The following is a 14,183-nucleotide window of genomic DNA, read 5'->3' as shown; positions in this document are numbered from 1 at the left end:
CATGATAAAACAGATGAGTTCAGCCTAACTTTTGTCTTTCTTTCTTTCTTATGTTCACTTGTCCTTCTGCCACGTTATCATGAATCATAAAACAAAGACCCTTGCCAGATGATGGAATCATGCTGTTGGACCCTTCAACCTCCAAAACTGTAAGCCAAATTATATTGTTTATACATGATCTCATTTATGCTATTCTGTTACAGCAGCAGAAAAATAATCTGACATAAGGATCCATTAAATTATCTATTCTTGACTTGTTTTGTTTTACAACAGGTCCCTTGTAGTCCAGGCTGCCCTCAAATTAAACTATGTAGCCAAAGCTAGCCTTGAACTCCTAATCCCCCGTCCCACCTCCCAAGTGCTGGGATGCTATTCTTTATAACACAAGATTAGAAAATTATTGTGAGTTGTAGATGTGATTAGAGCACAAAACAGTAGGAAAAAGTAGCATAGATGTATCATACATTTAATTAATAAAACATGTAATTATTTTGGATTTTGTGATGTTTATAGCAACTTTTAGCTTTTTAGAGCTTTCATATTATTGTGGGGTTTTTTTTCATCCTAAATACCCACTTGTACCTAATTTTATGTTTACAATTTTGTTATTTTTATATATTCTGCTGCCTCTGCCTGTACAACTTCATAAACTCAGGCTGCCAAAAGTCAGGTCTGTCACTGCCCTCTATGTTAAGTTTTAAACTAACAGTTCTGTGTCTCCCCCACCCCCCACCAATTCTGAATATTCCCAGTGTAGGAACTGGGTCTTCACTTCTGGTTTTATAGTGGGGGAGTGCTGACATATTGTAATCATGGAATGAATGACTGTTGGTTGAACTAATGAACCAACAAATGAGTAGAAAAAAAATAAGGTTGGTGGTTCATTAGCTAAAGAAGTGAGTGGTCTGGGAGATAACCTCTCAGAATTTGAATGAATGAGAGAAAGAGTGAATGAGTCAAAGCAAGAGGTAAATGTGAGTTCTGAAGTTACTCCTGGAATAAAAAAGGCGGCCTACAGATACAGTGAACATTAAATGCAATAAATATGCTAGTTGCAAAATGGGTGCAACAGAAGCATTGTTCACTTAGCCTTGCTGAGTTTCTCTTATTCCATCTAGTATAGTACTCACTCAGTAGCTACTGGACCATGGGGGATTTAGGGATTTTTCTTTTACAGATGGAGAATGCAAGGATGTTATAGGGTTAAATGAATTAAAGTCTGTGAAAGAATCTAGCAAAGTAACATGTACATAGTAGGTGTATTTCTCACTTTTCCAGTGAGGTCTGCTAATTCCCTTTAAAGAGACAGGGTTTCCTCATTTTCTCATTCCCTCGTACTTCTCTAAGGATACATTTTATTTTTCTCACCTCGGAAGAATCCCATCTTCTTAAAGGGATATTCTTCCTTCTTGGGGATCTCCTCCCTGAAGATAGAAAATTTACAAGGCCAGCATTTGATTTAGGAAAGGGTCTCATGACACAGTCACAGCTGGCTTCAAACTCACACTCCTGCCTCAGCTTTCCTAGGGCTGGAATTATAGGCATGTGCTACCATGCCTACCTGGCTATTTTTTTAATTAATAGTAAATGGAGAAGGAGTCTGGTTTAAATTTGTATTGAAATTTTGCTCCCTGGCATGTACTTAGAGCAGAAGAAGTTAACTGGCAAGCAAGTGAAAGTCTCTAAAATGTTTTCCAACCAATTCCTCTGATTTTATTAAATGGTGAAATGTGAAGCGCAGAGCAATTGGTGCGCTGCCAGGGTTTGAATCTGTCTCCTGCTATGGTACTAAGTGGGAGAAAGAGATGTTTCTTCTATACAAAAGCCAGGAAGCTTTATTTTAGGTGTCTTTCATGGAAGTGCATGCTTCTGAGATGTAACTGTGGGATATTGTCCTAAAAAGAGGAGGTGCTTGCTGGCCCCAAAGGTCAGAACAGAATATGATACTGCCAAACACTTTTGGATCTTTTAAAGCATAGGCTGCCAACTCTCCTATACTGAGAGGGTAAAATTTGGGCTGGAAAATCACTTTCTGGGGCATGAGTAGGAAGACTGGGATGGGAAGGGTATCTAGGAACCAGGTAAACTCTGATGATGAAAGCAAGCATGCCGTAGTTGCTGCTCCCTGGGTCACCTGCTGCAGCACTCAGTGCCTCTGGTGTCCAGGTGCCCAGCTGAGGGGTTGAGAATGTTATTATTGCTGCTTCCACCTTGCTAAGTTGTCAGCATCATCAATTGGAGGAATCTCCTCTCCAGGTTGCACTCACGTTTTTCTGAGACAGGATTTTTCTGTTTGGCCTTGGCTGTCCTGGAACTTGCTCTGGAGACCAAGTTGGCATGGAACACACAGAGATCTGCCTTTCTGCCTCCTGAGTGCTGGGGTTAAAGTCATGCATGCACTACCACTGCCTGGCCAGACTCCACTCATTTGGGGGAAACATAGTAAAGAAACATTCTTGGTTTATAAAAGCCAAGAAAAATGGACACAGATTGCAATTTGAAAAGTCGATTACTTTTCCTTCTGATAGAAATGATCCATGTTGGGTTTTAGTGAGGAAACCTCGGAAATCTACAGTACCTCCTGTAGTGATCAGTACTTATCCCTAGCATAGGTGTGGACTTTGGGAGCCCATTCCACATAGAGGAATACTCCCTGAGCCAAGACACACAGGGGTGGGCCTAGGCCCTATCCCAAAGGATACAATAGACTCTGATGACACCCTATGGAAGGCCTCACCATCCAGTGGGAGGAGAAAAGATATGTGATAGGTAGGGTTTTAGTTGGGGTGGTGGTGGTAGGGGAGGATGGGAGGGAGAAGGGAACTGGGATTGTCATGCAAAACAATCTTGTTTCTAATTCAAATAAAAAAATCTGCAAAGACAAAAAAAAAAAAGAAAAAAAGAAATGATCCATGTTGGCTTTCTATTCTCTCTTGCTCCTGATTTTAGAGAAAAGGTTATTATAGACCATTAACCTGGGCTCTGGATCTCACCTCCCTCTCTGACCTTGAACTCTTGACTCTTCCCATTCCTCTCACCCATGTAAAACACCTCTTACTTCATTCAGTTAACAAACCTGGAGAAGTCATTTACCTTAAGACAAACACCTTCTCTTCAGCATCGCACCCCTGGGATACTGACTAGGAAAATAAAAGCTGAAGTGTGCCGTTTCCCCTTAAAATGGCATCTCCCTATTTCCCGCTACTTTCTCGAAACACTAGAAACTAAAAACTGGGGTGTGAATAGCATGACATCGAAGCCTTCCCTCACTCCATCATTGTCATGGCTCTTATAACACCACGTGTATTGTAGTTGGCAATGTGAAGGGAACTCATCTATTTACTTTACATCGCAACTTATATTTTTGTGTTCTTTTGGTTCATGAGTTCATGAAAGGAGGCCAATTGGCATTTATTTCAGTGTCCCCAGAAAAGAAAATTTCATATTAGGTATTCAGTAAGTGCTGAGTGGGAGAAAAGGGGACCAACAGCTTCTTGAAGCGTGTCCATGTGCCAGTAACCCCTGTTACTATACTCCCAAGATGAGGAAACAGAAGCTTGCAGCCTTCAAGGAACTTGCCTTGAATCACATAACTATTTACTATCAAAATTCAAATTCAGATCTGCCTGACTTCAAAAGTCCTTTCCCCATGCTCTCTCTGTTACCTCTTTCTCTGAGCTCAAGCTCTGTCCCTACCAGAGCTCTGGGGCCTCCCAACAGCATATCCTTCAGATTCTTCTGCCTCCTTTAAAGAAAACTACACCCACGTATGGATCCAACTTGAGACCCATTATCCAGGCTTCTTCTGGCTCCCTTGCTTGGCTTGGCTCACCTTCCTCTCCCATTCTCATCAGTTACTTGCCCAATATTGTTTATCAAGCAATTTACATGCATTAGGTTTCTATTTAAACCTCAAACAGAGGTTTAAGCAGAGGTAAGAGGCAGGGCCCACAACAGAGTCTCACTGTGATATATATAGTATTTATGTTTGTGATTCCATTTTTCAAAATTTCCCTTGTGGGTTTGTTTTTAATGGTTTCTTAATGAACTTCTCCACAATTCTCTCATTGGCCCTATGGTCACCGTTTCCCACAGTATCATGGATAATTGTGTTCACCCTCATGATTGGAACTACCTCTCACAAGCTCTCACTATTCAGATCTACACCCAGTCATGACCTATCCCTGAATCCTCTGGGCGTCTTACTGGCACTAGTACTTGGCATGAAAAAATGCCTTGCTTTTAAGTGCTCTTCCTTACATTCATTATATAGTCACATCATCCAGTTACCCAAAGCAGAAAACATGGTGACAGTCTAGATTTCTCCCTCTCCTTTGCCCCTAGAATTCAATTAATCACCAAGTTGTGCTAATGAAACCTCCTAAACATTTCTTAAATCTTTTCTTCATTTCCATCCCTACTTCAAGTTCTTTCCCCCACTTCCCTGATATATTGCAACTGTCTCCAGACAGTGGGGCCTCTTTAAATCATCCTGAGTCATCTCACTGGAACACAGATCTGACCACGTCACTGCCCTTCTATGACTCAGCCTTGCTAACAGGTACAGTCACAGTCCTTTAACATGACATTTGAGATTTACTGTGGTTAAGAGCTAAACTGCTTGGATTGAATCTCAACTTTGATACTGTGAAACTCTGAGCCAAGTATCCAGTATCCCTGTCTCCATTTCCTACTTGCGTTATAATTGTGAGGATTAAGATGGCCATGTAAGACACCTAGCATGGTGCCTGACATTTAAGTGCTTGCTAATTGTCAGCTGCTGCCAATATCATGCATGCAGTCTTATTTCCTATTATTTTCTATCTTCAAATCTATGTTCTAGGAATAGTGTGTTGTTTGTAGTTTCCTAAATGCATCAGCATGTTTCACTGTTCTGAGCCTTTCGATCTTCGTTTCCTTCATTTCCTTTGTTTTCACACATTTTCCTGGCTAATACTCATTTCAGTCTTCAGCTCAGACATCATGTTTACAACATCTTTCCTGACCTCTAACCCATTCTCCAGCCCAAGTCAGACTAATTGGCTCTCTTCTGTGACTTTACAGACTTTGTGCGTGCTTCCGAGCATTTAACACAGCCTATTGAAGCTGTCTGTTTATATGTTTGTCTTTCCTGCTGGGCTGCAAGCTCTTTGAGTAAATGATGGGTCTTTTAATCCTTTGTATCCTCAGTATGTACCATAGACCCTGTATATGGTATGTGTTTAATCAATCTGTTGAACTGAATGGCTTCCCATTTCATTGGGTAACTAACTATTTAGGTGGTCATAATTGTGGTTCATTGGACCAAGGAAGGAATACCTCTCTTTCCTTTTTAGTAACCTAGTCTTTCTTTCCCACTTCAATAAATCATGCCACTATCCTTTGAACTGCTTAAGGTAGAAACTATTCCCTCAATATCTGTATAATTCATCAACATATATGTCAATTCTATAACTAAATTATATCCTTCTTCCCATCTTCACAGCTATCAACATTAGTTGTCAATTGGCACCAACCTCTCACCTGGTCTCCACACTTCTATTCCTTTGTCTTGGTAGCCCCACCCAACTCCATGCAACAAGTAATTTTAGTGTGTATATTAAATCAGGTAGAATTTGAAAGAGAGCAGGAAAGGGTATATGGGAGAGTTTGGAGGGAGGAAAGGGAAGGAAGAAATGACAATTATATTACAACCTCAAAAGGTCAATCCTGTTAAAAAGCCTTCAGTAGCTTCCCAGTCTATTAAGAATGAAATTCAACTACTTGAGATGCCTTACAGACCGTACAGGATCTGGATTGTTGTCTATTCCATCTCATATCTCTAGTCCCTCACCTGTCAGCCCCAGCCACTATGGTCTTTCTTCAATATCCAGAATATACCAAGCTCTTTCTAGCCTCAGATTCTATGGACATGACTGCTGTATTAGTTCCTATTCTGTGATGAAATGTCTGACAAAAGCCAACTTAAGGAAGGAAAGATATATATGGTTTAAGAAGGGATATAGTCCATCATGGTGAAGGCATGGCAGCAGGAGCATGAGGTAGATAGATGTTCATACTGCTTCCACAGCCAGGCTGCAGAGAGAGATGTACACTGGTGCTCAGCTTTCATCCTTCTCCTCCCTTGCTTCCTTCCTTGCTTCCTTCCTTGCTTCCTTCCTTCCTTCCTTCCTTCCTTCCTTCCTTTTCCTTTTTGGTTTTTCAAGACACGGTTTCTCTGTGTAATAGCCCTGGCTGTCTTGGAACTCACTCTGTAAAACAGGCTAGGATTAAACTCACAGAGGTCCTCCTGCTTCTGCCTCCTGAATGCTGGGATTATAGGCGTGCACCATCACCGTCTATTGAGCTCTCTTCCTTTTCACTCAGAGACTCCAGCATTTGAGATGGTGCTGCCACATTCAGGATGGATCTGTACTCTTCAATGAAATCTTTTTAGTTTTTGTCCTAGAGGTATGTCCATGGTGATTCTGAATCTGGTCAATTTGACAATTAAGATTAGCCATCATGTGCCTCCTAGATTTTTGTTGTTGGTGGTGGTAGTTTTTTTGTTATTTGTTTGTTTGTTGTTGTTTTGTTGTTGTTGTTGTTGTGTGTGTGTGTGTGTGTGTGTGTGTGTGTGTGTGTGTGTGTTTAAATCAAGCCAACTTGTTCTCAGCCTTTAAGTTCTATCCTTAAATGTCACATTTCAGAGGTCTATCTCAGTCACCCAATCTAAATCTCTTTATTAGTGTGTGCTCAATAATTATGCCTCTATGACACATATTGCAGTCCAGAATTTTTAAAAATTACATTTTTATTAATTTTATTATATATATATATATATATATATATATATATATATATGTGTGTGTGTGTGTGTGTGTGTGTGTGTGTGTGTGTGTGTGTGTGTGTGTGTGTGTGTGTGTTATAGGGTCAGTTTTAGATGTGGACCCGCCCTTCTGCTATGTGTATCTCTGGGATTAAATTTAGATAGTCATGTGTGACAGCAAGCACCTTCACCTGCTGAGCCATCTTGCTGGCAACCAGAATTTCTTCAGCATATTTTTTACTTATTATTTAGTATGGCTTTCTCACTCGAGTTTAAATTCCTCAATGTGGGTAGGATGTCTCCACTGTTTATAAGTGTAGCCCCAGGACTTGTCACAATGTTCACTCTTCCATAGTCATTGAGTGACTAAATGAATTTTGAAGTAAATCAGTTGTTGTTTTAGGTAACAAAAACTTTTAACGAGTTTATCTAGCAATTTAATTGTGACTTTTCCTACCATTCTCAGTGTAGCTGAACTTTTAGGTGACCTAGTCAGTCAAGAAAGAGATAGTTTAAGAAAGTCTGGTATTAGGGAACTCCTACAGCTGATAAACACCCTCAGCAAAATGGCAGGATACAAGATTAACTAAAAAAAAATGTAACCCTACTATCTATGGATGATAAATGTGCTGAGAAAGAAATCAGAGAAACATCACCCTTTACAATAGCCACAAACATCATAAAATATCCTGGGGCAATGCTAACCAAAAAAGTGAAAGACCTGTATCATAAGAATTTTGAGTCTTTAAGGAAAGAAATTAAAGAAGATACCAGAAAATGGAAGGATCTCCCATGTTCTTGGATAGGTAGTATCAACATAGTAAAAATGGCAATCTTGCCAGAAGAAATCTACAGATTCAATGCAATCCCCATTAGAATTCCAGAACAATTCTTCACAGACCTTGAAAAAACAATTCTCAACTTTATATGGAGAAACAAAAGACCCAGGATAGCCAAACCAACCCTGTACAATAAAGGAACTTCCGGAGGCATCACCATCTCTGATTTCAAGCTCTATTATAGAGCTATGGTCCTGAAAACAGCTTGGTATTGGCACAAAAATAGACAGGTAGACCAATGGAATAGAGTTGAAAACCCTGATATTAATTTTTGACAAACAATCCAAATTTATACGATGGAACAAAGAGAACATCTTCAACAAATGGTGCTGGGATAACTGGTTGCAGACATGTAGAAGACTGCAGTTAGACCCAAGCCTATCGACTTGCACAAAACTTAAGTCAAAATGGATCAAAGATCTCAACATAAATCCAGCTACAGTGAACCTATTAGAAGAGAAAGTAGGAAATACCCTTGAAGGAATTGGTACAGGAGACCACTTCCTGAACATAATACCAGTAGCACAGACACTGAGATCAACAATTGATAAATGGGACCTCCTGAAACTGAGACGCTTCTGTAAGGCAAAGGACACAGTCAACAAGACAAAACGGCAGCCCACAATTGGGAAAAGATATTCACCAACCCCACATCTGACAGAGGGCTGATCTCCAAAATATACAAAGAACTCAAGAAGCTAGTCTCAAACATTGTCCCCTGGAGAAGGGGAAAGGGTCACGATCCCCTGAGCAAATTGAGAGCATGGGAAGATGGGGGAGGGAGCTACGAGAATGAGAAGGGAAGAAGAGGAAGGATGCAGAGGTCATGAGGGAGCAGAAAGGTTGAGTCAGGTGAAGAATAGAAGAAAGAGTATGTGATAGGTAGGGTTTTAGTTGGGGGGATGGTAGGGGAGGAAGGGAGGGAGAAGGGAACTGTATTGTCATGTAAATCAATCTTGTTTCTAATTCACATAAAAATGATAAAAAAGGAGCTAGTTTCCAAAACACCAAACAATCCAATTAAAAAGTGGGGTACAGAACTAAATAGACAATTCTCAATAGAGGAATCTAAAATGGCTGAAAGACACATAAGAAAGTGTTCAACATCCTTAGACATCAGGGAAATGAAAATCAAAACAACTCTGAGATACCATCTTACTCCTGTCAAAATAGTTAAAATAAAAAACACCAATGACAGTTTATGCTGGAGAGGTTGTGGAGAAAGGGGAACACTCCTCCACTGCCAGTGGGAGTGCCAACTCGTACAGCCACTTTGGAAATCTGTATGGTGATTCCTCAGGAAAATGGGAATCAGTCTACTACAAGATCCAGCAATTCCACTCTTAGGCATATACCCAAAAGAAGCACATTCATACAACAAGGACATCTATTCAACGATGTTCATAGCAGCACTATTTGTAATAGCCAGAACCTGGAAGCAACCTAGATGCCCCTCAGCTGAAGAATGGATAGAGAAAATGTGGTACATTTACACAATGGAGTACTACTCAGCAGAAAAAAAAAACAATGGAATCTTGAAATTTGCAGGAAAATGGATGGAACTAGAAGAAACCATTCTGAGCGAGGTAACCTAGTCACAAAAAGACAGGCATTGTATGTACTCACTCATATGTGGATTTTAGACATAGAGTAAAGGATTGCTAGTCTGCAGCCCAGGTTGCTGGAGAGGCTGGTAAACAAGAAGGACCCTAAGAGAGACATACATGGTCCTCTGGGGAAGGGGAAAGGGACAAGATCTCCTGAGCAAATTGGGAGCATGGGAGGAGGTGAGAGGGAACTAGGAGAATGAGAAGGGGAGAAGAAGAGGGGTGAGGAAGATATGATGGGGCAGGGAGGTTGAGTTGGGGGCAGAACAGAAGAGAGCAAGATAAGAGATACCATAATAGAGGGAGACATTATAAGTTTAAAGAGAAATCAGGCACTAGGGAAATGTCTGGAGATCTACAAAGATGACCCCAACTAACAATCTAAGCAACAGAGGAAGGTCTACCTTAAATGCCCTCTCCTGATAATGAGACTGATGACTAATTCATATGCCATTGTATTGCCGTCATCCAGCAGCTGGTGGAAGTAGAAGCAGACACCCACAGCTAAACCTTGAACTGAACTGAAATCCAGATGCAGAGAAGGAGGACTGATGGGCAAAGGGGTCCATACCAGGCTGGTGACACCCACAGAAACAGCTGATCTGAACAAGGGAGAACTCTTGGTCCCCAGACTGATAGCTGGGAAACCAGCATGGGACTGATCCAGACCCCATGAACCTGGGTGTCAGTGAAGAGTCTTGGAAATCTATGGGGCCTCTTGTAGTGGATCAGTACTTATCGCTACCATAGGAATGGACTTTAGGAGCCCATCCCACATGGAGGCATACTCCCTGAGCCTAGACACACGGGAGTTGGCCTAGGCCCTATCCCAAAGAATATGACAGACTTTGAAGACTCCCTATGGAAGGCCTCACCCTCCCTGGGGAGCAGAAAGGGTATGGGATAGGTAGGGCATTAGTAGGGGGGCAGGGGAGGAGGAGAGGGAGAGGCACCTGGGATTGACATGTAAAATAATTTTCTTTCTAATAAAAAAGGGAAAAAAAAACAACCAATTTCCTACTCATGAGAGATAAGTCTCCTGAGAGGACAGGGGGTTCTGGCTTCTCATCCCAGGAGCTGTAAGCTTCTCATGGGGCATTGAAGGAAAATGGGAGGAAGTGTTTGTTGTCTTTCAACCAGTGAAAATAAAAATCCCCTTGGTTTTAAATGAAAAAAAAAAGAGAAAGTCTGGTATTTAGGCTCATGAGTAACTCAAGAATGATAAACCAGCAGTACTCAATAGAGGGAAACTTCCTCTGCCCCTGAACAACTGGCAATGTCTGGAGATATTCTTAGTTGTTAAATCAGAAAGGAAAAAGCAGAGAAAGCGCTACTGGCCTTTAGTGGGTAGATGCCAAGGACACTGTTCAGCATCATCACCACTAGAAATGCCAATTGTACTGGCTGGAAAAAAAAACAAAAAAGAAATATGACTACCAGCTACTTTGCAAAAAAGAATATGATGGCAGTGAGCGGTATCAGTGTTCTTCTCCAGGACCTTTCTAGCTCAATAATGAAGCACTTAACATGCGTTCTTGTTTACTAAGACTTACTCTGTTCTTCCAAGCAGGTTTCTGCTCATTTTAAACAAAGATTCCATTGATGTGCTTTAGGAAATTGTACCAAAACTCTATGTATTTAAGTGCTTATCTGGGAAGGGGAGCCATGAGATTGTCAAAGGGGTCCAGGACCACCCAAAAGGCCAAAACACAGACGTGTTTCTAGTCTGTATCTAAATACAAAACATGTTTTTATAAAATGACGTGTTCTATAAAATGCTGCTAAGAAAAGTGTCCTGTAGAGCTTCGTGAAATAGCAGGCAAGTGTCATGAAGGCTAATATCAGCTTCTTCCTAGTTGTCTGCACCACACATTTCTCTGGGCTGTGAGAACACTATGGGAGGTAATTTATGTAAGCTCCAATGTAGCATCAGGCACACACTAGATATAAAACGAACATTCTATTTCTTCTCCTAGGATTATTGCGAGGCTAGACTAAAGAGCTGAAAAGTAATGCACACTGTCTGGCCATTAGTACATGTTCAACAAATGTTTGTTTTTATGCCATGTATTCTTTACACCAAAATCCTGGGTCCTATCACTGAAATAAGAGAAAAGAGGAATTGCCTCGAAATGTAACAGCTTTGTGTTTCAGTTGTGGCACTGCTATTTTATTGGCTGATCCTTGGCAAGTTACTTTTCCTGTTGGTAAAAGATGGATAATGCCTACCTGCCATGGTTGCTATGACACATTCATGAGAAGACAAGCATGAATATATATGGAGGACCTAACATATACATACATAATTGGTGCTTCATGAATGTTAAAAGGGCCAGCAAGGTGGCTTAGTCAGTAAAAACCCTTGCAGTGGAAGCCTGATGATTCCAGTTTGATCCCTGGAACTTAATGAAGGCGGAAGGAAAGAATCAGCCCCATAAAGTAATCATTTCACCTCTATATGCACACTATGGTACACACCCTCCTATCACACACATGTTGGGCTCTTTTCTCATTAAAATTTCACAAATTCTATCTACATAAAGTCTTTGGATAATATGATAGCTCCTTGAATACTTGATAAGATAAAAATTCAAATATTCACATTCTAGCATTTGTCTTTCCTTAAAGCTATCTTTACTCATATAAGGTGAGAATATTTAATTTAGATATGTTTTTTAATGTTTTAGTCAAGTGAGCTGTGTGATTTTTCTTGCTTGTTTTTTTTTTATTGTTTTGATTTGTTTTGTTTCCAAGACAGTGTTTCTCTTTGTAGACCAGGCTGGCTTCAAACTTGCCTGCCTCTGCCTCCCCAAGTGCTGGGATTAAAGGTGTGTGTCACCACAGCCCAACTTGAGTTGTGAGTTTTACTAAGGGAATTTGGTTAAATTCATAACACATCCAGTATAGCACCATATTCAGGGATATTCGCTGGGTGCCAGGGAATCAGCATTGAGGCTAAGGATGAAACAGGTCTGTGGTTGAGAGGAATTTTATCAATGTAGTTTTTGTTTCTCTGTTTTCAGACAGGGCCTCAGTATGTAATGTAGAGTGTCCTGGAACTCTCTTTATAACCTCAGGTTGACCACATAATCACAGTCCATCTACAGAGTGAGTTCCAGGACAGCCAGAGAAACCCTGTCTCAAAAAAATGTGTTTGTGTGCAGAGGTGGGAACAGCAGGCAACTAATGAGTTAGAGAGTTCTCTACCAATAAAACAAATGTGAAGGCTGGAAACATGGCTCAATGGGTAAATATGCTTGTCATCCAAGCCTGGTGACTTAAATTCACCAGGCTTGGATGACACATATAATAAAGGTGAAAGGAGAGAACCAACTCCACAAAATTGCCCTCTGACCTCCACATACATGCACACACACACAAAGATAAAACTAAAATTAGAAAACTTCATTCTTGCAACTCTAAAAAATGGTCTATATGTTTAAACTAAGGAACTGAGATTGGCAGAATATATTCAAATAAAATTATATTCAGAAATAAAAACAACTTATTTCAACTATAATGACAACTCAGTGGTATTTAGTGGCATTGGGTCCCAATTCTAGCCAAAAACAAACAAACAAATTACTATCATTAGTATGATTTTCATTTGTAAGATTTTTTTATCATTTAGGCATGATATAAATAGAATCATGCAGTATGTGGCACTTCATTTTATTATGTTTAATTAGCATATGAACTAGTGGGTTTCAGTGCAACATTTTTACACATACATATCATTATTCTTTGTTCTTTTTTGTTTTGTATTGGTTTTTCAAGATGGTTTCTCTGTGTAGCTCTGGCTGTCCTGGAACTCTCTCTGTAGACCAGGCTGGCCTTGAACTCACAGAGATCCACCTGCTTCTGCCTCCTGAGTGCTGGGTTTTAAGGCCTGTGCCACCATCACCCAGATCTATACTTTGTTCTTATTTGCTCTCCCTGCCATGCCCTCTTCTGCTTGCTTTTTCCTCCCCCAAGTAGCCCCTCCTTCAGTTTTCTTTTTAATGCTCATTGGTATGAGGGTATCAGATCTTGGAGTTACAGACAGTTGTGAGCTGCCATGTGGGTGTTGGGAATTGAACCAAGGTCCTCTGCAAGAGCAGTCAGTGCTCTTAACCACCAAGCCATCTCTCTAGCCCCTTCCCTCCTTCTGTTTTCATGTCAGGTATATTCAATTAACTTTTCTTTTTCTCACTCCCTTTAAGTCCCTCTATATACAGATCCCTGCTCCTACATATATGTATATGCATGCATATAAACACATATGCACATACATGCATATTTAAATTTAAATTTAGATTATGCATGAGAGAAAACATTATATATTTGGGTCTGGTTAGTTTCACTTCAAATCAAGATCACCAGTTCCATGCTCTTTCCTGCAAGTGTTATAATTTCATTCTCTTTTACAGCTGAATACAATTCTTTGTATACATACACCACATTTTCTTTATCCATCTATTGATAAGTATCTTGATCTTGTGAATAGGCTACCTATAAACACAAGTATTGCAAGTGGTATGCTTATTTAGGGTCCTTTGGCTGTACATTCAAGTGTGGTATATCTATCTCGGCCATATGGTAGTTGTATTTTCAAGCTTTAAAAGGAACTTCCATACTGATTTCTGCATTGATTGCACCAGTTTATATTCCCATCACCCATATCCTCACCAGCACTTGTTCTATTTGTTTTCTTGATGGGAGGCATTTTGAAAGGAGTGAGATGGATTCACAAAAAGTTTTAATTTGCATTTTGTTGCCGCCTAAAGATATCAAACCATTTCAAAATATATATTGGACATTTGCATTTCTTGTGATGTGTATGTAGAGGTGTGTGTGTCGGGGGGGCAGAGGTCAACCTTGGATATCGATCGTTCTTGTGTAGCTGTGCACCCAGTAGTTTTGAGACAGTCTCTCACTGGGACTTGGTAC

General features: G+C 40.4%; 1 protein-coding gene and 1 long non-coding RNA gene across 3 annotated transcripts in view; one reads left to right on the top strand and one right to left on the bottom strand.

The window, feature by feature from the left end:
• LOC113837516 overlaps positions 1-1,525 on the top strand; it is a 118,211-nt gene extending 116,686 nt beyond the window's left edge. Inside the window, exon 5 of the long non-coding RNA XR_003488143.2 lies at positions 98-1,525. This is a non-coding gene — a long non-coding RNA (uncharacterized LOC113837516). The remainder of the gene's footprint in view (positions 1-97) is intronic.
• Positions 1-14,183, bottom strand: part of Hdac8 (histone deacetylase 8) — a 239,057-nt gene that overhangs the window by 86,962 nt on the left and 137,912 nt on the right. The gene's annotated exons all lie outside the window — the stretch shown is intronic.

The sequence above is a fragment of the Cricetulus griseus genome, chromosome X, assembly GCF_003668045.3.
Source record: "Cricetulus griseus strain 17A/GY chromosome X, alternate assembly CriGri-PICRH-1.0, whole genome shotgun sequence".
Lineage (NCBI taxonomy): Eukaryota > Metazoa > Chordata > Mammalia > Rodentia > Cricetidae > Cricetulus > Cricetulus griseus.
The sequence above is the reverse complement of the archived record's forward strand: the minus strand, read 5'-3'. Positions and strand labels throughout refer to the sequence as shown.